The 25590-nt window shown below is 51.3% G+C and overlaps 1 protein-coding gene across 9 annotated transcripts in view; it reads left to right on the top strand.

Annotated features, from left to right (window-relative positions):
- The window catches only part of UBR5 (ubiquitin protein ligase E3 component n-recognin 5), a 2447509-nt gene that overhangs the window by 1323308 nt on the left and 1098611 nt on the right, over positions 1-25590 (top strand). The window lies entirely within an intron of this gene.

Raw genomic sequence — 25590 nt, 5'->3', positions numbered from 1 at the left:
GTCCTCTTTTCTGCGTTGACTGGAACGGACTACTTTCACCAGTGCTCCTGCATTAGGCCTCCAGCCTAGTAATTTCACGCGCTCTTCCCCGGAGAAATACTTTTTGTCTTTCATTTTCTTCTTATTCAATCGGGTACCGATCTGTCCTCAGGTGCCATGCTCCTCCCCGGCGCATGTCGATGTTGACTGGCTTCAGCAGGTTCCCCGTCTGTGTGGGTCTCTTCCCTACGTCTGACCCCCCCCAGGCTCTCTGCCCCCCGCTGCCTTTTCCCTGACCACGGCTGTGAAGGCTGTACTACGGTTGACGCGCTGACACTGCATGCTCTGAAGAACAGATTAGCAAGGTGGAGGGAGCTCTTCGGGAAGACGTCTCCAGAGGACCTTAAGGCGTTCGTTATGCAGATGGTCAGGGCCAAGGTAGGGGCACTGTTCTCATCTGCACCCCGCAAAGGCTACGCCTTTCCCAGGAAGCGGTCAAACAGGAGGAACTTATCAGGTCCTAGTACCAGCACACGTACCGTGGATGCTTCAGCTACCGGCCACCAGGCTGAGGGGGTATCGAGATCCTACCGGTGACTCCGCTGAGGAACCGCAAAGTTCTATTACTGGGTCTCAACCCAAGGGGATATGCCCTAATACTGGACTGATGTCTGAGGGGGCACCTGTATGCAGCACTACCAGCACCACAGCTGAGGGCACTCCGCGAACCAGACCCTGTCCTGAGGTGCAGGGTAGGCCTCCACGGTGTCCAGTCATAATTTCGAAAACATAATTTCGAAAGTCAAAAAAGTCGAATCAAAAATGTCGAAAAAAAGTCGCATTTTTTTTTTCGATATTTTTTTTTTGGGCTCTAGTTTCTGTGAAAAAAATAGGTAAAAATAAAAAAAGGGGGTTTGGGGGGGAACCCCCCATTTCGAAAAAAAACGTCATTAAAAAAAAAAAAATTTTCGATGTTTTTTTTTCGACTTTTTGACTTTCGAATATTTTGTATTCGAAATTATGTCTATGAACCGGCCTCCACCGCTCTGCGTACTAGCTGAAGCCGGGCCCAGTGCAGCAAGCACCGCGACCAAGGCACGTGGCATGCAGCCGAACAACAGCGCTGCCGGGCCAGACAAAATAGCAAGTTGCCCGACACCATACCTCTTTGGGGACCAGGTAGGGGAACGTGTTTCCAGGTGGGACTGGTCTTCGCCTGGCACTTGGCCCGTGGCATAACCATCAGCATCGCAGGGCAGATGCACCTCGCCACATACAGCAAGAAAGGGTGCGCCAGGTCTCAGCAACCTCGGGGCCCCGCACCTATACCTGCTCCACCAAGCGCTCCTCTGGCCTGTGAAGACAGGTTTTTTGAGAAATTCTCAACTCTCATGAGGTCCCAACAGATGGGCGTCATCCTTAGTGATATTATCAGGAACATGCGCCCTCCGGTACAGCCTTTAGCACCCAGGGCCACCCCGACCTTGGGCTCCAGCTTCTCCGGGCCCAACGCAGCCCCAGCTGCCTGCACCAGTCCCTACGACACTGGCTCCCATGCCTCTACCAGTCACTGCAGCCCCTTATCTGCTTCCGCAGCAGCCTCCAGCTCCTATCAGTACGCCCCTGCTCACAGCACTCCTCCAGCTGCACCGGACCAGCAGGACACATTGGTGTACACGGATGAAGAGGACCCTACACGCCATTGTCGGCCAAAGCCTTTCACGAATGGCTGGCGGGCCTGGCTGAGTATTTGGGGATCCCACAGCCAGAGGTGGAACAACCAGAGGCGGGAGTATTGGCACAGGTTCTCATTCTATGCCCCACGGCTAGAACGGGAATCCCAATGCAGAAGAACGTGGTGGCGTTTGCCAAAAAAGGATGGCTCAAGCCACCCTCTTCACAGCCTACCAATAGGCGCCTCAACGCCAAGTTTAGGCAAATTGAGAGGGACACCCTCTTACTGTCGGCGCACCCCCAGCCACGCTCCTCAGTGATTACCGCAGCTTCATTCTTCTCCAAGCCACAATCGTCATCTGCTACATCAGCATCTGCAATCCTGGGTAAGGAGGTTAAGATACTAGAAGCATATGGAAAGAAAATCTATTCCAACGCTTTTCTCCATCTGCGCCAGTCCGATTCTGATGCCATGGTGGCTGCGGTCAACCAGAGGCACTGGTGAGAGATCACCTATTTCCTTCCTGTGCTCCCTGTACAGAGCCAGTCGTGCATCAAGGCTGCGCTGGCTGAAGCCAAAATAGTACTGCAGGACATAATGGAGTCCACTGTGGCTCACATTGACACCTCAGGGAGTACCATATGTATTGCTACTGACATGAGAAGGACGGCCTGGCTATGGCCGACGAATTACAACCCTGATGTCCAGGAACGTATACTGGACTTTCTTTCGAGGGGGTTGATTTGTTCCATTCTACTACGGACGAGGAACTTGATAAGAAGAATAGTTCGTAGACTGCTAAGTCCTTATCGATCCTCACTAAGTCCACCCCCAAGGCATATAGCCAGGCGCACCAGCGCCTTTCAGAGGCTTCATGGGCTTCCAGGAGAGACGGTCCAGACAACTGGATAGATCCCTGAGCCAGCACTGGCACGAGCAGCACAAGGCAGCTCACAAGGACTTTTTCCAGTACCCCTCCTCAGCCCCAGCCTCAGAGGGCAAAAAAAGCATGACACCGCCATCTGGATCCACAAGTCTCCGGTGGGGGGCAGGCTTGCCCTTCACTCTCAACTCAAAGCTGGTGCACAAGGTTCATGGACCCATGGATCCTCTCAGTAGTATCCACAGGCTTCCAGCTACCTGTCCCTACTTCTCCTCTCCTCCGCTCCCACAGATTGGTACAGCAACTCTGTTGGCGGAAATTTGCTTGTTCTTGGAGAGTCAGGCAGTGGAGGAAGTCAGAGCCTCGCAGCAGGGTCTGGGTTTCTCCTTGCGGCTTTTCGACAACATAGGAAGAACCAGGCTGGCCTGGGAGTTGTTGGACCTTTCCACCTTGAACCTTTCCCTTCCTCTCCAAATGTTCAAGGTGGTTACCCCAGCGGTTATAGCAGAGAAAATTTGTGCGGGAGACTGGATGTGCTCCCTGGATCTGAAGGATGTCGACCTACACGTCCCAATCTGGCAGCCCCATCGGTCCTTTTTGAGGTTTATGATCATGGGTTTTCATTTTCAATACTAGGTTCTACCCTTTGGCTTCAATTTGCCCCCCAGGGTCTTTACAAGACTGATGAACGCGGTGGCAGCCCTGCTCAGGGTCACCACATCTACCCATACATAGACTGGCTAGATCACCCTCCACCACACTGCCGCCACCGTCATGAATACACTACACAAGCTGGGATTTTCCATCAATCTCAAGAAATCACAGTTGGAACCCACGCAGAGTCCAACCTTTCTGTGCCTCATCGAGCTCTGAGCAGATTTTCCCCTCAGAGGACAAGATCACAGCCATCAAGAGGGACACGGGGCATTTTCTCATCAGAGCAGTGACCTCTTCGTGGTGGTACCAACACCTCCTGAGCATCATGGCGGCATGTCTCCTCGCAGTGCCCCATACGAGGCTCAGGATGAGGTGCTTGCAGTTGCACTTCGCAGCCTCCTGGTGCCACGAGAAGGGTTTCCAGGCGGAGATGGTCAGCATCCCTCATCACCTTCACCAGGCCCTAGTCTGGTGTTGCACAGACAGCAACCTGCGTATAGGCTGGCCCTTCCGTTAACCAGCTCCTCAGGTCACCATCACCACGGACTAGTCACTAGAGGGCTGGGGAGCTACCTTGGGCAGCCACAGCGTACACAGGGTTTGATCCTGTCAGGAGCAGGCGGCGCAAATCAACTGGCTTGCGTTGATGGCCATCTGGCTCGCTCTCAAAACTTTCCTTCCGATAAGCTGCAAGGCGATCCTTATTTAGGCCGACTGCTCCACCAGCATGTATTATATCAACAAGCAGGGTGGCATCAGCTCTCCTCCTCTCTGCACTCTAGCAATCGATATTTGGGAGTGGGCTCTGGTAAACGACATGCACCTGGCAGCAATACACCTCCCGGGGGAATTCAACCTGGAGACGGACAGGCTCAGCAGTCTGAGTGAGGACAACTACAAATGGCAGTTGAACTAACAGGTCCATCAGGGGATCTTCAACAGGTGGGGGGTCATCCTCAGGTGGACCTCTTTGCCACCTGGTACAACATGAGGTGCCCACTGTTTGCGTCCTGGCAGGGACAGGGCAGGGGCTCCCTTGGCGACGTTATGCATATCCAATGGAATGACATGAACATGTAACCTTCCCTCTGACCCCTCCCCCCCCCCCCCCGGTCCACAGGGTAATCAGCAAGATCCGTGAGGCCCGGCATCTATGGCTCATCCTAATAGCTCTGTGGTGACCCGCAAAACCATGGTTCTCGGAACTAAGCCTGTCTTATCAGACCCCAGTGCACCATCCGCTGGGCCCAGCATACTTACTCATCCACCCCGCCCCCCCCAGAAGATGGGCCTCACAGAGTGGTGCCTGAGCAAGTCAAACTGAGGCATCTGCAGCTGTCGCAAGCTAATCTAGACATTATACAGGGGGCTAGTATCGATGCTACCAGGAGCCAGTACAAAAGCAAGTGGACTAGGTTTTGTCACTGGGCAGAATCAAGGGAGGTCGATCCGTTGTCCTGCAAGTTGGACGACATGCGATCCTTCTCTGCACACCTTCCACGCTTGGGGGTGCAGGTAGACACATGCAGCACCTATCTGGCGGCTATTGGGGGGGGGCTCAGTTTTTCAGATGCTTCAGTGCCCCTCAAGGAGAATTTCTTCGAGTTTCTTAGTGGAGGCTTCCAGAAGATTCTTTAGGTCTACGTTGCGTGAACCATGTCTGAGGAGAAGGATTCAGCCCCCCTGTACAGTTGTCAAAGGACTGTTCCGTTAGTTCCCGCTGGTGAAGGCTCCAGCCCCGGTGTGGGAACTCAATGTGGTGCTGACTAGGCTCATGGGCCCTCCATTCAAATCTATGCAGACAGTTCCACTGAAGTTCTTGTCGTAAAGGCAGCGTTCCTTGTGGCCATCACCACCTCTGCGCCACGAGTGGGTGAGATTCAGGCCCTGTCCTGTAAGCCACCTTAATTGACTTTCCACAACACAAGGGTGGTGCTATGGACGCACCCCTCATTCATGCCCAAGGTGCCGTCGGACTTTCATCTAAACGAGCCCTTGGTGTTTGTTAGGGAGAATTCTCTAAGGCTAATTTCGCAAACCTAGTGAGTCCCCCAGCAGCTTTGCTGGATTTTTGGGGTTTGTTTTTTTCTCCTGTGAAGAGTGAGACTCTCTTCCTCCCACTCTTAAGCATGATTTGAGGTATGTCTTTGATTTTGTATGTGCTTATGGGCTATGGGGTCTTTTACTCCATAGGGTATCATCTGTTTTTCATGTGTGTTACACAGCACCCTCAGTGCAGTAACACAGGGGTGTCATAGCGACCTCCAAACATAGACTCCATACCCTGGGACTGACTACTGCCTCCCAGGGCATGTAAAGTCACCATTGACTTTACTAGTCCTAAATTGTGAACAGAACCAGTACAAACCATATTGTGGAAGTACCGGAAGGGGTTAATTATATTGCCCCTGGATCTGTTTTCAAGGGGGCCCTCTCCAGTCCCTCCTTGTCGAGTTTCTGGCTGGTGGCAGTGGTTACCACGCAAAATATTCCACCGGAATATTTCCAATGGTATTTTCCCATTCATTTTAAACGCACCAGATACCGCTGGTTTATTTAATATTAAATCAACGGTTGGGTCTTTTCGTCAGAACTCTTTTTTCTAAAATGGCATTCGTGCCCGTCTCTGTAACTCTGACCAAGGTCGAGCCCTTTGTTCCACTCTTTGGCGGGCTTCTCCACAGAAGCCCTCCAAATGGTGCCACTCTGTCTGGGTTCCACAGGATGTGTGGGGAGGGGAATTGGCACCCTGGACTGCGTTGCCTTAGCAACCCAAGTCGCACTCTATTCTGATTGGCCCAGTGGTGAGCCGCCCGGCTTTTGCGACTGGAACTTCAGAAGTCGCCACAGGACCTAAGAATCCGAAGAGGGAAGAAGCTGAGCCATCTGCAATGATGACACCACCGGTGGAGCCCTGCTGCAACAAACTCGCCACTTTCCCAATGACAAGAGAAGATCTTCTGCTGGATGAGTCTTCTTCCTCTGAGCTGGTGGGACCAACCAGTTCACCCCTTTCGCCTTCCAAAGACGTCTCTTGGTCGAATCGCCCGTGCCAAGCACCCCGGTGGCCGGATAGCCAAGCTTCACCACTTTGACCGCGAATAAAAGGAACGCACCTTTTACCGACGAACTCCGCGGCTGGTTTCATCCCTGTGCAGTGCATCGACTCCACGTTTCCTCCTCGACGAGATCCTCTCTTCCCCTGGTCGAAACAACGAACTGCAACCACTGCCAGGAACAACTGCCACCGCTGGAGCTTCCTCTCTTTAAGGTACTGTGTCCTGCCTGACCTCCCTTTCTTCGGTTTGACCAAGGTGACCCTTAAATCCTTGGCTTTCCCACTGGGCTGGCCCCAGACCTAACTTTATCTTCTTGAATCGCCCCAACCTCTTTTGAACATTCTGCAAAGACTTAGTGCATTTTAAACCGTGCGATCCTGGGCACATTTCGCTTTGCTCCATTTAAAGTGGGCATGGCCTATGAACTTTGGCTCTACAGTGTATACTGCCTTTATTCCCTAGCTGAGAACTCCTAAAAGTGTTGGGACCTGTTTTATTTCTATGCTCTGCCTTTTTCCTCTCCCTTTAACTGAACTATTGGAGTGCCATCAGGTTACGCGCTCACATCTGTTTTAACAAATCGTGGTGTTTTAACTCTGACTTGTCTACTAGTTATCAAGGGAGGTGTGTATACTTTACCTGACTGTGTTTTAACTTGCTTTTGATTTAGAGTGCTAGTATATTGCCTAAAGTGTGTTTTAAATAAATAATTATATACTTTTTATACAATGCTCTGGTCAGTGTTTGTTTGCTCTACTGTGTTTTTAGCCCTATTGTGTATACTCTATATACTGCCCTACTGTTCTTGAGAGAAGTCTGACTGCTCAGCCACAGCTACCAGGTAAATCTGGGTGGTACAGACTGCTACCAATTGGGTTTACTGCTTACTCCTGTAGTCTTAATCTTTTTGCTGTGTTCCCCAAGGGAACTGCACAGGATTCTGCCTAACCGTGTTGCCTGTGTTTTTTCCGGTGCCTTTGTCGCCGGCTGAAAAGACTTTGCTCTCGCTGGATGTGGCTAGAGTGCTGAAGTTATACGTGGACCGCACAAAGTTTCCGGAAGACTTCACAACTTTTAGTGAACTTTGGCCCTTTGAACCATGGGAAGGCCCTCTCCAAGGCTTCCATTGCCAGCTGCATCATCCATTGTCACTGGTTGGCAAACCGACCGTTGCCTGGCTGTCCAAGAGCCCATTCGACCAGAGCGATCGCTGCAACTACGGCGTCCCTGTCTGGTGTGCCCCTGCTTGACATCTGCATGTCTGCTACGTTGAGGTCGACGCACTCCTTCACGAGATTCTACTGCATTGACCGGGATTCCAGGGAGGAGTCCAGAGTCGGCCAAGCACTGCTGTGCAAACTGTTGGCTTGAAGGTGAGCCTGGTGAGGAGGTAAGAGATGCTTATGTTGAGCTTTGCCACCTCCCGTGGTTGTGCATGTATTTACTGCTATGTATTCTTTATTCATGAGCATGTGAAACCATGCCAGACCCCATGCTGGAGAAGGAACAAGTTACTTACCTGTAACTGTTGTTCGAATGGATTGTGTCCTCCAACGTATACCTCATCTTTGATATCTCATCCAGCTTTGGCTGCTTTCTGAAAGAAATTTTCAACAGAGGGTGCCGTGCGTCGATGGTGTTGAGTTGATGTCCCTCGAAGGCCTCCATCGAGAGCGACGTCATCGGATGTACAAGTAGCATGCGCAGTGCCTGTTTCCTTCAGTTCCGTCTTTCCGCAAACGTGTTTGCTTGGAGATCGGCGCACTTTGTTAGTTGTTTACTATGTAGTTCTTCAAAAATGAAGAAAAACATCGATATGTCTTCGTCATCAACCCCGACTACACCTGGTTCGGGTTTCAAAAAGTGGAGCGAATGCGATTCGAAAATGTCCATCACCGATCTGCATCACTCGTACCTATGGTTTTTGGGGGAGGCCCACGACACAGATTCCTGCTCGAAATGTCAGGCAATGACGAGTACGGCCCTGAGAGAAAGGAAGGGAAAATTGCAGGTAGGCCGTAAAACTAAAACTGATAGTTCCTCGACTGTCGAATCTGGAGATCGTACTCCTCGACACAAAAAGGACAAAGAGATCAAGATTGCGTAGTGGCTCCCTCGACAAAACGATCAAAGAGACTGCACCATCGGTCGCCATCCTCTTCATCATTGTCGGGCAAAACCCCAGGAAATGTAAGTGCCCCACAAAACATTCTTCATCTGCAGAGTGGGAGGCATTTCGTATGAAAATGCTTGCAATTTTCGAGAAGGGCAAGCCTCCATCTGCTCCTTCTTCGGAAGCCGGACTGGTCCCGTTCCAACACTCGTGTGCCCTCGAGCCTGGGTGATCGAAGAAAGACCCATTGAGAACCTTCTAGGTCTCAGGTGAAAGAAAGTCACACGAGTCAAGACGGGTGCTCAAGGTCATCGACTCCATCGAAGACTCCACATACTTCGAAGAAGAAATCTTCGAAGGCGACCGTCAAATCCTCGACGCTGTGGGCGCCATTTCTATCGACGCCCTTGTCGACGTCCACACCAAAATCATCGGCGCCAAAAATCACTGTGGCTCAAACCCAGCCTTCTGAGCAAGTTAAAACTGGCAAAGAGGAAAAATCAGAGCCTCCCCCAAAGCCCTACACCTTTGGTGGTTCCTGACAAAATGTACTCTCCTTTGCATAGGAAGGAGTACTTTAAATCCCTCTCTTCGATTTTTGAGGAGGAAGAGAGGTCTGAGGAGGAGAAGGGTTCCCTTTGGCCTGGAGTATGGAACTCCTAATGTGCCAGATTGTTTAATCTCAGAGGAGAGTAAGATGAGGGATCTGGTTGACACACTGCACAATGCTAGTGGTGTGGACACATCACCTGAAACTGAGTTTGGGAAACCGGAGCTGGGGGAACGCGCTGATTCCTCGTATCGGCACCTGATATCAAAGGTAGTTGAACACCTAGGTTGGGCTAAACCACTAGCTCAATTCATCCAAGATGCCCTTACTGATATTCTGGACCAAGGTCCACCTACAGACCCAATTATACCCTTTCACATGGCCTTACAAAAATAGGGTGGCCAGAAATTTGGAATCCCTGGATTGTATTCCTGCGGTGAATAAATCCCTCACGCGAAAAATACCGCCCTTCCAGTAGCGACCCCAGCTCTCTGTCCAAACATCCCACTCCTGAGGGGCTGGTGGTCCAGGCAGCCACAGCTACATCTAATAAGTGGCGTACCCTACCATCCTTCCGGATGGGGGCGAAAAGTGTGTGGATGGATGGGCATGCAAGGTATTTTCACCTGGAAGCATGGCCCTTAAATCGGCCAACTCCACATGTGCCTTAGCCAAATTTTCGTACACTCTATGGGAGTGTATATCAATGGCGGCGGAGCACAAACCAGAAGAGCAGGAAAGTGAAGGTTCCCTTGCTATTGTTAAGGATGGCCAAGAAGCCATGCACGAATCCCTTCAATCTGGATTGGACACAACTTCCTTGCCATCGGCAACAGCAGCCACCACTTCAAAACCACTTTGAGAGCTCGCGTCACAAAACACTGGTGGGTGGCAGACAGTCTCAGCATCTCGAAAAATGGTGAGCCATTACTTTAGATGCTTAGGCTCTGGAGATAATAGCCCAAGGTTACTGCCTTTCTTTTATAATGCAGACTCGCAACAATCCACTGGGAAACACTCTTTGAGGATTCCAGATCTGCTCCTTGTGCAGGACATAAGCACCTTGCTAGAGAAAGGTGCTGTAGACCAAGTGCCATAAGCGGAGAGGAACAAGGGTTGGTGTTCCCCATATTTTTTTTATCCCCCAAAAAGATGGGGGACTGATCCCCATCTTGGACTTGAGATACTTCAACAAGTTCCTCAGGAAGGACAAATTCAAGATGGTCACACTTTCTCAGATCCTTCAGGCCCCCAAGTTACAGGATTGGTTGGTGTCTTTGGACCTTGAGGATGCTTATTTTCATGTGCCAATCCATTTTCCGCACAGAAAATACCTGAGGCTCGTACTCCGTTCGAGTCCTACCATTCGGGTTGACCTCCGCCCGAGGGTCTTCACCAAACTGATCGTGGTGGTGGTAGCGCATCTCAGCAGAGGGGGAATTCAGGTCTACCCCTACCTGGATGATTGGTTGATCAGGGCACGTTCTCCGGAACAAGCTCTGGATCATCTGTCACCTGCCACTCCCTTCACAGACTGGGCTTCTCCCTCAATTACATGAAGTCAGATGACACTTTCCCAGCAACTCCAGTGCATCAGAGCTGTACTAGACACATCCTTGGGAAAGAGCTTGCCACCCAAGGCGAGGGCTCAAGACATTCTTCATTTGGTTATCAAATTCCAAACTGCCCAGAATTTTCCAGCCTTCCATTTCTTGAGGTTGCTCCGTCTCATGGCATCCTGCATTTTTCTTGTGCCAGAAGCCGCCTGAGAATGACATCCCTTCAGTGGGCTCCAAGAACACAATGGTCCAATTCTCAGGAAAAATGTCGAACCTACTTCAGGTTCCAAGCAGGGTCGCACAGGATCTTCTGTGGTGGGCCTGTGAGGTCAATATTCTGAAGGGAGAATATTTTTGGCAGCTATGGCCCGAGATTACAGAAGGGACGGGCACCTAACTCACAGGGTTGGTAGCCCATGCCAACGGTCTTGACAATCAGCGGCCGTTGGTATCCATCGGAGTCCAACTACACATCAACCTTCTGGAGCTGAGAGCAGTCCGACCTGCGCTGAGGTCCTTCCTACCCTCGGTCAGGGGAAAGAATGTCCTGATGATGGACAACACAGTGGCCATGCATTACCTCTACAAGAGAGGGGGTGTAGGATCACTACCACTGTGCAGAGAGGCAATGCAGCTCTGGTACTGGGCAATTCAATATGGAATCTCCATATCGGCAGTTCACCTAGCCGGGGAGGAAAACACGACTGCGGACACTCTGAGCAGGCTGGGCACAGTCTCCCACGAGTGGGAACTAGCTCAGGAAGTCCTTCAAGAGATCTTCGCCTTTTGGGGAACCGCTCAAGTAGACCTGTTTGCGATCGGCGTCAACCGGAAGTGTGAAAGGTATTGCTCAAGGGAATTTCCTCCGAGAGGAGCTCTACGAGATGCGTTTCTGATGGATTGGGAATTCCCACTACTTTATGCGTTACCACTGATCCCTGTCATTCCTCAAGTAATTGGGAGGTTGAGACGGTTTGGGAGCCGCATGATCCCAATTGCCCCAGATTGGGCCAGGGGAACATGGTACCCGGACCTTCTAGATATGTCCATCTGTCCTCCAATTCGACTTCCGCAGAGAGAGGATCTTCTCTCACAAAGGGAGGGACTGGTTCACCATCCAGAGGTCAAGACTCAACCTTCACACTTGGTTTCTGAAAGGCTGAGATACAAGGATTGGGACCTCCCGGATGATGTCATGCGCGAACCCTTGCGCCTTCCCCTCTGCGGCACTTCTTAGTCCTACTGCCACTTTATGTGCTTCCAAATCTGAAGAAGGCTGCCAGAGTAGGGGCTTGGGTAGAGGGCAGTCATTGGCTAGAGGCATTATGACCCAGAGCTCAGTAATTGGTTGTTAGGAGAAAGACAGTTCAGAAAAGAAACTGAAACTGATTTTTTTCTTTACTGAGGATTCCCAGCCCGACTGTGAATTTTCGGTTCCATGTGTTAAAATCGCGGCAAAAATGGCCATGGACACAAAATATCATGGCAAAAAGGCTGTGGTCTTGCTGCCGCAATCCATGTAAAGGATGCAGGGGACACCCCCACAACCCCTGGACCCATTATACCATTTAAGGGGGAAGGGACACACCCTCGCACCCCGCAACCCCCGCTGCCCTTAAATGGTGTAATGGGGTACACCTTTAACGGGTCAAACCACAGCATTTTTGTCACGATTTTTTTGTACAGGAGACATTTTTGCAGCGATTTTATCACTGCATACTGAATATTCATGAGCATGTGAATCCATGCCAAACCCATGCTGGCGAACAACAGTTACAGGTAAATAACTTTTTCCTTATACTACTTTTCATAAGGTGGTGCTAGGAACTCACCCCGCATTCTTACCTAAGGTTGTTTCCTCTTTTCACCTGAATGAGGGGATACTTTCTTTGCGGACCGTAAAGATGACGCTCGTAGGGCATTGCACTGTCTGGCCACCAGGAGTGTGCTGAGATACTACCTTGACAGGACAGAGAGCTTCCACAAATCAGGCACTCTTTGTCACCTTTGGGGCTTCAAAGCCAGGCCGTCAGGCCTCCATAGCAAGGTGAATGGTTACGGCCATTAAGGAGGCGTACGAGGGGCAGCACAAACCTCTTCCAGCAAATATGTATGCCCATGCAATCAGAGCTAAAGCCGCAGCGGTTGCGTTCCAGAGGCACGTGCGGTGGCAGGTGTTAGGCAGAATCCTGTGCAGTGCCGTTAGGGACCACTGCACACAATTAAGACTACAAGTGGTAATACAAGTTCACCTTTGGTACAAGCCTGTAATACTATGTTAAAGTGGTAGCAGTAGCGGAGCAGCCAGGCTTATCTCAAGAGTATATGAGCAGTAGCAGAGATTACACAAAGTGACCACAATTACTGTGACTTAAGCAAACACTGACCCAAGGTTTCAGGTATAAAATATGAGTGCATTTATTTTTAAACCATCTGTAAAACACAACACTTCTATTAATTCAAAACCACAAGTGAAACACACTACAAACATTCAATTCACTTGGTACAGTATAACTCAAGGTAAGTACCCTATGTTTTAACGGACCGGTATTGTGGAACAAAAGACGTTACCGCGAATACATTTGCAATCACTTTTTGACAGTAATGACTGTTCGGTTTTACAAAAGATGCGCGTATCCGTGGCAAGAAATGTTACTGGGGCAAAAACACACTTAGCACCTGAGTTAACCAGAGCGAGTTGGGGGGCAAAATCATAGGCAATACTTTTGTCAAGGCAGACAGAATCCGAGAACCCTCGCTGACAGAAATACAAATGTCAATAGGCCGGAGCCAGTGTCGAGTGGAACCAGGTTCCTGTTGTCGAGGATCACACAGTAAGACAGTTCAAGATTCAACGTTGCCAGGAGTACTTGGATATTGTTAACAGAGGAAGCAAAAGTTATAAGGGAAGACCCAGGACAAGCCTTGGATGAGGAGAAAAGGCATTCACCCTAGTTCCTCGAAGCAGAGCACAGTACCTTATTCAAGGAAGAAGCTGGTGCCACGGCAGTTGTTCCTGGTAGTTTACTGCAGACCCACGGTTCCTGGTGCTTCGGTCGTGGAGACGAGAAGGACGACGTGTGGAGGGGTCTGCACTACCCAGGGATGAAGCCAGCAGCAGCGATGGTGAATAAAAGGTGCGCTCCTTTAAAAAAACAGGAGAGGCTCTTCAGATGGATATCCGGACTACTACAGCAGTGTGCAGCGATTTCGACAACGAAGAGGATCCTCTGGCTATAAGAGATGAGCTGGTTGACCCCACCAAGCTCAAGGGAAGAAGACTCCAGACTGGATCTTCTCTGGTCGTCGAAGGGTAGCTAGCTCAGGACTGCAGCAGGGCTTCACTGGGACGGGGCAGTTGCAGCAGCCGCCTTCTCCGCTTCTGTTCGGTTCCTTGTAGTTCAAGTGGCGACTCTGACTTCTAGTCCAAGAGTCCTGCCTTTTATGCGAAAATCCCCTATTCACACAGCCTGGCTGTCAATCACGCAGCAGTGGGGTTGTCCAGCCCGGAAAACCACCTCAGCCAATCATGGCAAAGTGTGACTTGGGTGTCCTAGGATACCCTGTGCAGGGGGTGACTACACCCCTCCTTCACCATCAGCCCACCTAGACACCCAGGCGCCTAGAGGAGGGCTTCTTGGCAGAAGCCCGCCAAAAGACGGTGAACAAAGAAGGCAAACCTCGTTTGCCGCGCAAAGTAAAATACAAGAAGGACTTTAACAAAAAGAAATGGCGAATAAACCCGACCGGAGCCAAAAGAGTATTTGGTCAAGCAGATTTATGTTCGAGGCTAATATAATAGCCTAAAACAGTACCACATTTATATAGTACAATCACGGTAGAAAAGGTAGGGTAGATACCACTGCCACCAGCCAAGTCCAAATGTTAAAAGAGCAAAACAATGCTCTAGGAGGTACAGATAAAAAGGGCTAAGGATTAACCCTTTCCAATACGCCATGTAAGATGGGGTGTACTGGATCTGTGGTTATTTGACTATGTAAAGTTAATGGCAACTTTACCCTTTTCTCGGGGACTGTAGTCAGCCCCAGAAATGGAGTTGGTGGGAAGTCTAAAGGGCAACCCGGTGTCACTGCACTGAAGGTGCTGTGTAACACATAAAAGAGAGGGGGCTACTAAAGTGGTGTACTCCAGAGTCCACAATCACAAAAACAGATGAAATGCACATGGCAAAACACAAGTAAGAGTGGGGGAAAAGCTCACACGCTTGCCAAGTGGAAAACATAAACTCCAGAAATCCAGCAAAGCTGCTGGGGGACTCGCTAGGTAAGGGATATAAGCCATTGAATGAGAATTCTCCCTAACAGCAGGTTATCAGCAAGGCGGCCACCTGGGCTATGCCCTCGGCCTTCTGCAAGCACTACTGCTTGAATGCCGGCTCCATGTCAGACGCAGCATTTGGTCAGGTAGTTTAAAGGAACTTGTTTTCCTACGAGAGCAACTCTCCACCCTAGGGCTACATTCAATTGTACTCGCCCATACGGTATCGAGGAAAGGGGACGGGATGTGAGAGTGAGTATAAAGTTACTCACTGTAGTGACTAACGTACTCTTAGTCCATAGTCCCCTTTCCTCCATACATCCCACCATCCTTTCCCTTAATACTGGTGTGATTAGGCAATGTTAATGTTGTCGACGCGTCAAAGGGGACTGAGGTGTGGCGCCGGTAGGCGGAGTCAGGGGATCGCATGCTCCCAAAGCCGCGCCCCCTCGCGCATCTAAATTTAAAGGGGAAGATGTTTTTTCTGGTGAAAAAGGTAATCTTCAGTCCTTAGCGAGGGATGCCCATACAGCGTGGAGGAAAGGGGACTATGGACTAGGATTATGTTGGTCACTACAGTGAGTAACTCATAATTTTCCACCTAGTTAGTACTTGCCTTCATAATAGTAATGTCTGTACAGACGTCTTCACTGTTAGGAGGGCAGAGGGGTGTTAAAGTATCGCTTTTGAATACATTACAACTCAAACGATTGTTTGCACAGCATAATTAATGAAAAAGGTTTTGTTCTTTCACTTGCCACAATTTAAAATTAGACATATATTTTAGCACCTTGTGCTGTTTATGCAACCTCCTATTGTTGAAATGCAAAATAAGAGATGTGTTGCTGCATTTAGTTAACTGCATTGGCATGTTTGTGGCAGGCAAATGCGAGAATTGCATGTAAGCAATAGTTAAAGCTATAGGGAAGAAGTTAATTAGTGATGCAATTCAAGGTTAAGCACCTAAATTCACAGAGGAATACAACGGGATAGTAATTAAGAGTTGTCTTCATTTGCTTTTGGGAATGTGTAACAATCTGAACTTGCAGTCTTGTAACGGCAACATTCATATTTGTCCCCCTAAACCTCTTCATGCAAGTAAGTGTTAAGATGGTTCACCAATGTGGGGTCTGGCATGGATTCACATGCTCATGACTATTCCCCTTCGTCCGGCTGGGAATCCTTGGAAAAAGAAAAAAGTTTTACTTTAGCTTTAAAACTGTATTTCTCCTTTAAACCAATCACTGTCCTCTTGCTCATAAGGCCCCCTTTCAGTGACCGTGCTCTCCCTAATCTCCACCCCTGGAGCCCGTCTTCAGATTTCTACTGCGCGCTTCAGTGTTGGAAGTCCTCATGTTGCACTCTGAATGATTTTTGTGCATTTTACAGTTTTGACTGATTTTGGCTTATCGTTTTAAACAAAAGGACAGCTGCTGACAGCGGGATCCTCTGCTGGCAAAGATCTTCATCCACCGTCGGATCGTCCATCGAAGTTTCGAGAAGGCACCTACTTCACGCATTTTCAACCATGGCCGCGGAAAAAAAAGGAAGACCGGATCCTCTTCAAACTCTGTGCGTAGTGTGGATTAAGGAACATATTCGTAGAAGATCAACATCATGAATGCTTATATTGCCTGCATCCGTATCACGATGATGAGGTATACAAGGTGTGCTGTGTTTTCTCAAAGAAAGCCAAGGAAGATCTCTACAGCAGGTTGGCAGCGTGGCTCAAATCGAGCAAGGCCCCTGACTTTGCTTCCGCGCAGGGTCATTCCTCACCCAGGACTGGCTGGTGCGAGGAGCAAACTCCCTCTAGGAGGAGGTTGAGATCCTTTGAGGACGCCCGGCCCGCGGGGGTCCAAAAGAAGGCCAAGCTCTGCGTCGCTGGCTCCACTGGGTTTGCCGCTGATGCAGGTCCCAAGTCGGGCAGACCGCAATTACCATCAGTCTCCACGATGAGCCTGCCGATGAAGGGGGCCTCTTCTAAGAGTAAGTCCCTAACCCCTTTCCAAACACCATTAATCAGCGGACAAACTGACGAGGGAAAAGTCCGGTGAGGACCCTTCAAAACTAAGACCTCTCAGCCTTCCAAGTCAACCGATTCGACTACAGCCCTGTCAACGAGGGCCTCGACGAGCACAAGCACATAGTCTACTACATCCACCACGACAGCATTTAACGAGAGCAGGTCCGTGAAGGTGATGCCTACGACATCCACCCCATGTGTGACTTTACCCCTGATGTGTAATACAGCTGCGCAGAGCCAGCAACAAAGGCAGCCGGCACGCCAGAAATTGGGGAAAGGCCCTGCTATTGCATCGGCCCAGAATCCTACGTGGAAGGAAAAAGAGGAGGACATGTATCCCCCTGGCCCCCTAGGATGGAATCGCCACTGGATGTGAATCCACCTGCTGCACCAGAAAAGCCAGTACAGATTTATTCAAGCTCTGACGCCTGCTTCGATTATTTGCCCGTTGACTACTATACAGACCACAAAGGAGGAGAATCTGAGGGCCGTGAGCCTACGTCCCTTGTGCGCAACAGGAGGCGCGTCAGTCCAGACCCTACACCACTGGCTCCTTTACCCCTCCACCAAGGGACTAGTCGCTGGATATTCTGTCAACTCTGCACACACTGGTTACAGAGATCCAGCAGAGGATGCCCCCTATACCATGGCATGTGCCACCATGGCCCTCAGGAGCCTCTGAGGTTGAGCCCTCCTCGTCGGAAGAGAGACTGGGGGTGGGGGGGGCTGGGCTTGTCTTCTGCGTCACCTGACTGCTCCGCCGTGTCACGGCCTGACTCCACAAAGAGCTCCACAAAGAGCTCCACCTCCGCACATGGACACAGTCACAGACACAGCCCCGGACACAGCTACAGGCACTGATGAGGAAAACTACTTTGTGCCATTTGATGGGGAAACGCCACATGCGGACCAGCCCCATAGGGCCTGTTAGGCAAGATTGTATGCAGTACCCTTTGGGTGCAGTACAACAACCCTGACCTCCTGGCAATAGGAACCCAACCTTTGGTAGAAGTCTACGACACAGGTTGGTAGCGTGTTGAGCCGCCAGGCTTATCTCAAGAGGGGTCAATGTGAGCTGTAGGAGTTACCCAGAGATTCACAGTGACACGTATTCAAATAAACTTCCACACAAGGTTTCTTGATTAAACGATTATTCATTTATTTAAGTCAGTTTGAGTAAGCCTTCTTCAGAAGGGGGCAATATAATAGTAACACACATACACTCCAAAATCCACACATTAAGTACCCTTTTGGGATGGCACACAGACACTTCCTACACCCTCAGGTGACTTTAGTAACTAGAACACTGTGGACTTGAATATACCACTGTTTGCATTTAGAATCAGACTTAAGAATTTGGCAAAGAAAAAGGTTATCAGAACAGAACAAGAGATCAAATAAATATTCCGAAGGAGGCAAGTACTTTTGGTAACCCCCAATGCAAAGTCAGTTAACCCCTTCCTGGAAGGAGGACAAAACACAATGTCACAGGGAGCCAGGCTAGGACAAAGTCAATTGGCCAAAAGTCTAGGTGAGCTGAAGCACTTCTTGCAGTTAAGTAAAAGTCTTGCACAATGTTTTAGAAGTCTTTGTAGAAAAAAAGAATTCATAGCTGAGCCACAAGTTGTTTAGATTTATGAAGTAAAGAAGCTATCAGCAACTCTACAGAGCAACCACAACAGGTCTCACCAACCGAGAAGTGCAGTTCACAACAAGAGGTAAGTTCTCTTAGACTGTACAGTACCTTTAGGTTGAAGAAAAAAGGGCAGCAGATGACGTCTGTTCCTGTGCAGTTCTGCAGATCCTGGTGTTCCTGGGCCTCAGTCGTGAGGACAAGAGGGAGGACGTGTGGGCACACCAGCACTGCAATGGGACTGTCACCGACCGCAACCGGCAATCTTTAAACAAGTGGCACTTGGTCGGTGTTTCAGCTCCTCACATCTACCGCAAATACCAACACCATGTTTCCTGGCTGTTGAGATGGGCTTTCCTTGCATCTGGGGTCCAGCACTCTGTTGATGTGGCTCAGGCTCGGGCAGCCCTTCTTCCTGGGAGTCCGGAGGACCTTCCTGGAGCTCTTGGCCAAGTTTAAAGCAACGCTCACAATCTGGTTTTCCTCTCCCTGGCTATTCAGTTCCAGCAGCAACTGCAGTGGAATTTCAACCAGCTCTGAGAGATTGTCCAGGGGCTTACTTAGGAGTTGATTGGTCCCACCAACTCAAGGGGAGAAGTCGTCCTTGCAGGGCTTCTCTAGTCAAAACGAAATTGGAGATTCAGCACAGCAGCAGGGCTTCACCGGGCAAACCAACAGTCCAGGAGTTGCAACAGGTGTCCTCTTCAAGTTCTTCTTCGGATTCCTTCGTCCAGTGATCGACTCTGGCTTCCAAGCCAAAAATCCTCGCCTTTTTATGCAGGTTTATCCCATTCATTCTAGCCTAGCTGTCACCCAGCAGGGTGTCTTTACTTGCCGGACAGCCAGCCGGCCAATCACCGGAGAGTGCATTTCTGGCTCCTAGGAGACTCGGCACAGGGAGTTTCGGGCACCTCCCTCACTGCCTGCCCCAGCAGACACCCTGGAGCCAGAGGCATGCTCCACTCGCGAATCCCGCCAAAGGCAACCCTAACAAACGGACCAAACCTGGTTTGGCGCGCAGAGTAAATCTCAAGAAGGACCTTTCCAAAAGGAAATGGCGAAAAAAGACTGGGGCAATTTTTACAAAAAGGCACGCTTGGGTGCTTTACTGCAGCTGCGAGCGCAGCCCATGGTAAAAGCACACCACGGTAGTTAAAAGTAAACCACTGCCACCAGCCATTCATCGAGGAAAGGGTAATATAAAATGTTACATGAGAAGCTAGCCAAAGGGGATACTAAGTAACCCCTCCCGCACCCTATTGTAAGATAGTGTGTGCTGGGTCTAGAAAGTTTACAATGCAAGTAAAGTCAATTCACTTCATTGCTCTTGGAAACAGTAGTTTATCCAAGATAAGGTATTTTAAACCTCGGGAAATCAAAAAAAAGACTTCCTGTGTCACTGCACTGAAGGTGCTGTGTGACACAATGTAAAGGATGATTCCTTTGGAGTTTGTCAGACTCCACAACCAAAAGAAAGTTTAAATCACATTTAAAATACACTAGAGAGCGGGGGGAAAAAAGGGTCTCACTCTCTTTCCCTCACCTAGTGAGTCCCCCAGCAGCTTTGCTGGACTTTTGGAGTTTATTTTTTTCCCACCTGGTAAGAGTGAGAGCTTTTCCCCCACTCTTACCTGTGTTTCGAGGGGATTGGGTCCTCCGACGTATTCCATATCTATGACAGTAATCACCACAGCTGTGCTGCTTCGGAAACTTTTTCGGCGTCTGCGTCCTGCGTCGATGACGTCGATGCGCCGCCGTCGAGGACCTCCTCCGACGTCCGACGTCATCCGATGTGATAAGTAGGACGCACGACGCCAGTAGCCTCAGTTCCGTTTTTTCCGCGAACGTGTTGCTTCGTGTTTCTCGGTTCTAGCCTCGACTCTTTGGAGTTCTGTTCTTTCTGGTTCTTCGAGCCTGTTCGTTTGTGAATATTCCTTCGCAGCGATGTCTTCCACTTCGTCTTCAACCCCGCGTCCGGGCTTCAAGAAGTGCGGGGTGTGTGGGTCCAAGATGTCGGTGACTGACTCGCACGACGCCTGCCTCTGGTGCCTCGGGGAGGCCCACGACACGGATGACTGTGTCGACTGCCTGTCGCTCACTTCCAAGGCCTTACGCGAACGTAAGAAGAAATTGTCGGTAGGTCGGGTGTCCAAGCCCCGGAAGTCGAAGTCGGCGGGGCTTTCGACGGATGATTCGAGGGGTGACTCTCCGCGTCATCGTCGGAGGTCTCGTCGGTCTTCTTCTAGGAGTCGGTCTCGCCACTCCTCTGCCTCTTCGAGGCGTTCTCGGAAGCGCCGTCACCGGTCGCCTTCCAGGTCCTCTTCCGAGGACTCTGCCCGGCACGTCGGTTATCCCACCAGCCGTGCGACGCCGGAGGAATGGGCTTCCTTCGGGAAGAAAATGTTGGCGATTCTTGAGTCGCAGGGTACTCAACCGTCCGCGCCCCCGAGTGGGGTCGGCCGTGTGAGGTCGAGAGACGCCGCTCGCAAGAGTGGTCGGCACGAGTCACGGGAGAGGTCCCGTTCGGACAAGGAGGCTCGTTCTCGCCGTACCCGTTCCAGGTCCCGGTCCTCGACGCGATCGAGACCGTGTGCACCTGTGATGTCTTCGAGGAAGACATCGACGTCTGAGGCGTCGAGGGCGTCGACAGGCTTTCTCGAGGCTCCGGCTCCGAGGAAGCCGTCAAAGCCGTCGACGTTCAGGTCATCGAGGGACACGCTCGGGGCTCCGGCTTCGAGGGCTGTGTCGACGCCGCCGATATTGGAGGCGCTGCATCTGACGTCGACGCCGATTTCCTCGACGTCGATCCTCTCGGCGCCGTTGCCGGTTTTCTCGACGGCGCCGATTCGCTCGACGCCATCGACGCCTTTCGTGTCGGAGGTGCCCCGTGTCTCGGGTGTACCCCCTAGGAAGGCTCTGGCTAAGAGCAGGCACTCTCAGGTGCCTTTCCACCACTTGGATTGTATTTCGGAGGCGGATGAGGATTCGGTTGGCCTGGTTCCTGGTCAGGTGCCGGATGACATTGTCTCGGGCCATAGTCAATTTGACGAATTGAGGCAGTCGCTGCATGATGCTAGTGGTCTGGACACCTCTCCGGAGGTGGAATTTGGTCGGCTTGAGCCTGGCTCCCATGCCGATTCCTCATACCGGCGCCTTATGGCTAGGGTGTCTGAGTATCTGGGATGGTCTGCTCCCCCAGGGGAGTTTGTGCAGGATGATCTGACGGACATCCTTGATGTTGGTCCCCCATCTGACCCGGTTCTGCCATTCCATATGGCTTTACAGCGTAGGGTGGCGGCGGCTTGGACTGCTCCGGAGAGTCTCCCGGCAGTGGGCAGATCCTTGTCGCGGAAATACCGTCCAGCCAGTGGCGACCCCTGCTACTTGACCAGGCACCCCACTCCGGAAAGTTTGGTGGTGCAGGCGGCCACGGCCCCGGCAAAGCAGGCGTCGTACCCTACCATCCCTCCTGATAGGGACGACAAACGTTTTGATGGCTGGGCGAAGAAGGTGTTTTCTTCTGGTGGTATGGCGCTTCAGGCGGCCAACTCCATTTGTGCCTTGTCACGTTTCACGCACACTCTGTGGAACTGTGTTGCGTTAGCGGCTGAACATATTCCCGAAGGGGACGAACGGGATGGTTTCCTTGCTTTGGTCCAGGATGGTAAGGATGCCATGTGTGAGTCCGTTCAGTCGGGTTTGGACTTAGCTGAATGCGTCAGTAGGTCCATGGCGGCGAGCACCGTGATACGCAGGTTTGCGTGGTTGCGGAAGTCGGGGTTTGCTCCTGATGTGCAGTCCCGGCTCCTCAACATGCCCTTTGATGGTGAACATCTTTTTGGCAGCAAGGCTGACGAGAGCCTTGAGAGGTTGCAGACCTCAAAAGCTGCAGCGAAGTCGTTGGGCGCTGCAGTTCGCCAACCTCCGCCTTTTCGTCCTAGGGGACAGCAGTGGAGGGGTGGCTCCTTTCGCTATTACTCGTCCTTTGGTAGAGCGAGAGGAGCTGGCAGTCAAAGGGGCCAACGCAGGGGTACCAGAGGTGGACGAGAAGGCTGGCGCAGCATCTTGTAGAGTGGCGTGCCATTACTTCGGATGTGTGGGTTCTGGGGATCATAACCCACGGCTACTGTCTTCCTTTTCGGCACAGGCCTCGCGACAATCCACCGGGGAACCTCTCTTTGAAGTGTCCGGATCCGCTCCTTGCGCAGGAAATTCAAGCCCTGCTGGAGAAAGGCGCCATAGAACTGGTGCCTGTAGCAGAGAGGAACAAGGGATGGTATTCCCCTTATTTTTTGATTTCCAAGAAAGACGGGGGATTGAGACCCATCATGGACTTGCGCGGTTTGAACAAACTCCTCAGGAAGGACAAGTTCAAGATGGTTACTCTCTCTCAAGTCCTCCAGGCCCTTCAGCTTCAGGACTGGTTGGTGTCACTCGACCTCAAGGATGCTTACTTCCATGTGCCGATCCATCCCAAGCACAAGAAGTACCTGAGGTTCGCGGTTGGCGACTCGCACTTTCAGTTTCGGGTCCTGCCGTTCGGTTTGACCTCCGCCCCGAGGGTTTTCACCAAGCTCATGGTGGTGGTGGCAGCGCATCTCAGGCAAGGGGGGATTCACGTCTACCCCTACCTGGACGATTGGTTGATCAGGGGGAGCTCTCCCGAGCAGGTCCTGGATCATCTGTCCGTCGCCTGCCACTCCCTTCACAGGCTGGGCTTCTCCCTCAATTTAAAGAAGTCCCATTTGACGCCAACGCAGAGGCTCCAGTACATCGGAGCAGTGCTCGACACTTCCCTGGGGCAGTGTTTTCCTCCCCAGGTGAGGGCTCTTCACATTCAGCAGATGGTGCGCAAGTTTCAGCATTCCCAGACGCTCCCAGCGTTCGAGTTCTTGAGGTTGCTCGGCCTCATGGCGTCCTGCATTCTTCTGGTGCCAGAGGCTCGCCTGCGAATGAGATCTTTGCAGTGGGCACTCAAGATGCAATGGTCGCAGTCCTCCGGCAGGATGTCGGACCCGATTCAGGTGCCGCCCTCGGTCGCCCGGGACCTTCTGTGGTGGGCCGTCGAAGGCAACTTGATGAAGGGGGCTCCGTTTTGGCTTCCCTGGCCGGAGGTGACGATCGTGTCGGATGCATCCCTCACGGGATGGGGAGCTCATGCCAACGGGCTGACAGTCAGCGGTCGTTGGTCTCCGTCGGAGTCCAGACTCCATATCAATCTGTTGGAGCTGAGGGCCGTCAGGCTAGCCCTGAGGGCTTTTCTGCCGACTGTGCGAGGGAAGAATGTCCTGATCCTGACGGACAACACAGTGGCCATGCACTACCTCAACAAAAAGGGGGGGGCAGGGTCACTTCCTCTGTGCAGGGAGGCGATGCAGCTCGAGTTCTGGGCCATCCAGCAGGAAGTTTCGATCTCGGCAGTTCATCTGGCCGGAGTCGAGAACGTGACGGCGGACGCTCTGAGCAGGCAGTGCACGATCTCTCACGAGTGGGAGTTGGCTCAGGAGATTCTCCTGGAGATCTTCGCCCTTTGGGGGACCCCTCAAGTGGATCTCTTTGCCTCCAGTGTCAACCGGAAGTGCGAAAGGTTTTGCTCACGGGAATTTCCTCCAAAAGGAGCCTTAGGAGACGCGTTCGTGGTGGAGTGGTCGTTCCCGCTGCTGTACGCGTTTCCTCCGGTCCCCGTCATCCCGCAAGTGCTGCGGAGGTTACGGAAGTTCGGTTCCCGGATGATCCTCATTGCTCCGGCGTGGGCTCGGAGGACGTGGTACCCGGACCTTCTCGACTTGTCCTTCTGCCCTCCACGTCGTCTTCCCTACCGAGACGATCTGCTCTCACGGGAGGGGGGTCAGGTTCTCCATCCAGAGGTCGGATCCCTCAACCTTCACGCTTGGCTTCTGAAAGGTTGAGGTATAAGGATTGGGACCTCCCTGAAGACGTGATGGAGGTGTTGCTTTCGGCCCGAAGGCCCGCGACTAAGTCTCTGTACCGTTGCCGTTGGCGTAAGTTCTGCGACTGGTGCAGAGTTCAGAATGTGGATCCTTTTGCATGTGACATCCCCATGGTTCTGTCCTTTTTGCTTTCTTTGGCCCACAGGGGCTTGCAAGTGGGTACCGTTAAGGGTTACCTGGCGGCGCTGTCCATCTTTAAGCGCTCATCTGAAGAATGTTCTTACTTTAAAATCCCTTTAATTTCACAGTTTCTGAAAGGGCTCACTAATGTGTTCCCTCCGTCGCCTTTCCTGGTGCCCGGTTGGGATTTGAACCTTGTTCTTAGGTTTCTTATGGGTGCTCCGTTTGAGCCGTTACATTCTTGCCCTTTGAGGCTGTTGTCTTTGAAAACTGTGTTTTTAGTTGCGGTTACTTCCGCTCGCAGAGTGAGTGAGTTACAGGCACTTTCTGTTAAGCCACCCTTCACTGTATTTCACAAGGACAGGGTTGTCCTTCGAGTTCGTCCTTCTTTTCTTCCGAAGGTAGTGACGGAATTTCATTTGGCCCAGAAGATTGTTCTTCCGGCATTCTATCCTCCTCCGCATCCTGGTAAGGAAGAGGAGAGGCTCCATAGGCTTGATCCTAGGAGAGCTTTGAGCTTTTATGTTTCTCGCATGTCCCGGGTCAGAGTGGACGATCAACTCTTTATTGGTTACGCTGGTAAGCGCTTGGGGCAAGCTGTGACGAAACAGACTTTGTCCCGCTGGATTATTTTGGCCATCTCGGAGTGTTACCGCTTGGCGGGCAGGGACCCTCCGGCTGGCTTGCGGGCCCATTCTACCAGGGGCTTGGCTGCATCTACTGCCCTGCAGAGGGGTGTTCCTATTCGCAACATCTGTGATGCTGCCACCTGGGCTTCAGTGCATACATTTGTGCGGCATTATTCCCTCGATTCCATCAGAGGGCAGGATCTGGCCTTTGGCAAGGCGGTCCTTTGCTCTGCTATTTGATTGGCTATTCTAAATTTTGTTTCTAAATTCTTTCCCTCCTCCTTGATTTGGTACTGCTTTGGGAGTCTGTCATAGATATGGAATACGTCGGAGGACCCAATCCCCTCGAAGAACAAGTTACTTTCTTACCTGGTAACGTTCTTTCGATGGGATGGTCCGACGACGTATTCCATATCGCTCCCGCCCTGCCTTCCCCGCTGCAGAATTTCTGTTGCGTTTGCAGCTTACGTTCCGCAAG

Source organism: Ambystoma mexicanum, chromosome 5q, assembly GCF_040938575.1.
Source record: "Ambystoma mexicanum isolate Mex_15411 chromosome 5q, UKY_AmexF1_1, whole genome shotgun sequence".
Classification (NCBI taxonomy): Eukaryota; Metazoa; Chordata; class Amphibia; order Caudata; family Ambystomatidae; genus Ambystoma; species Ambystoma mexicanum.
This window is presented reverse-complemented; position numbering and strand designations above follow the sequence as displayed.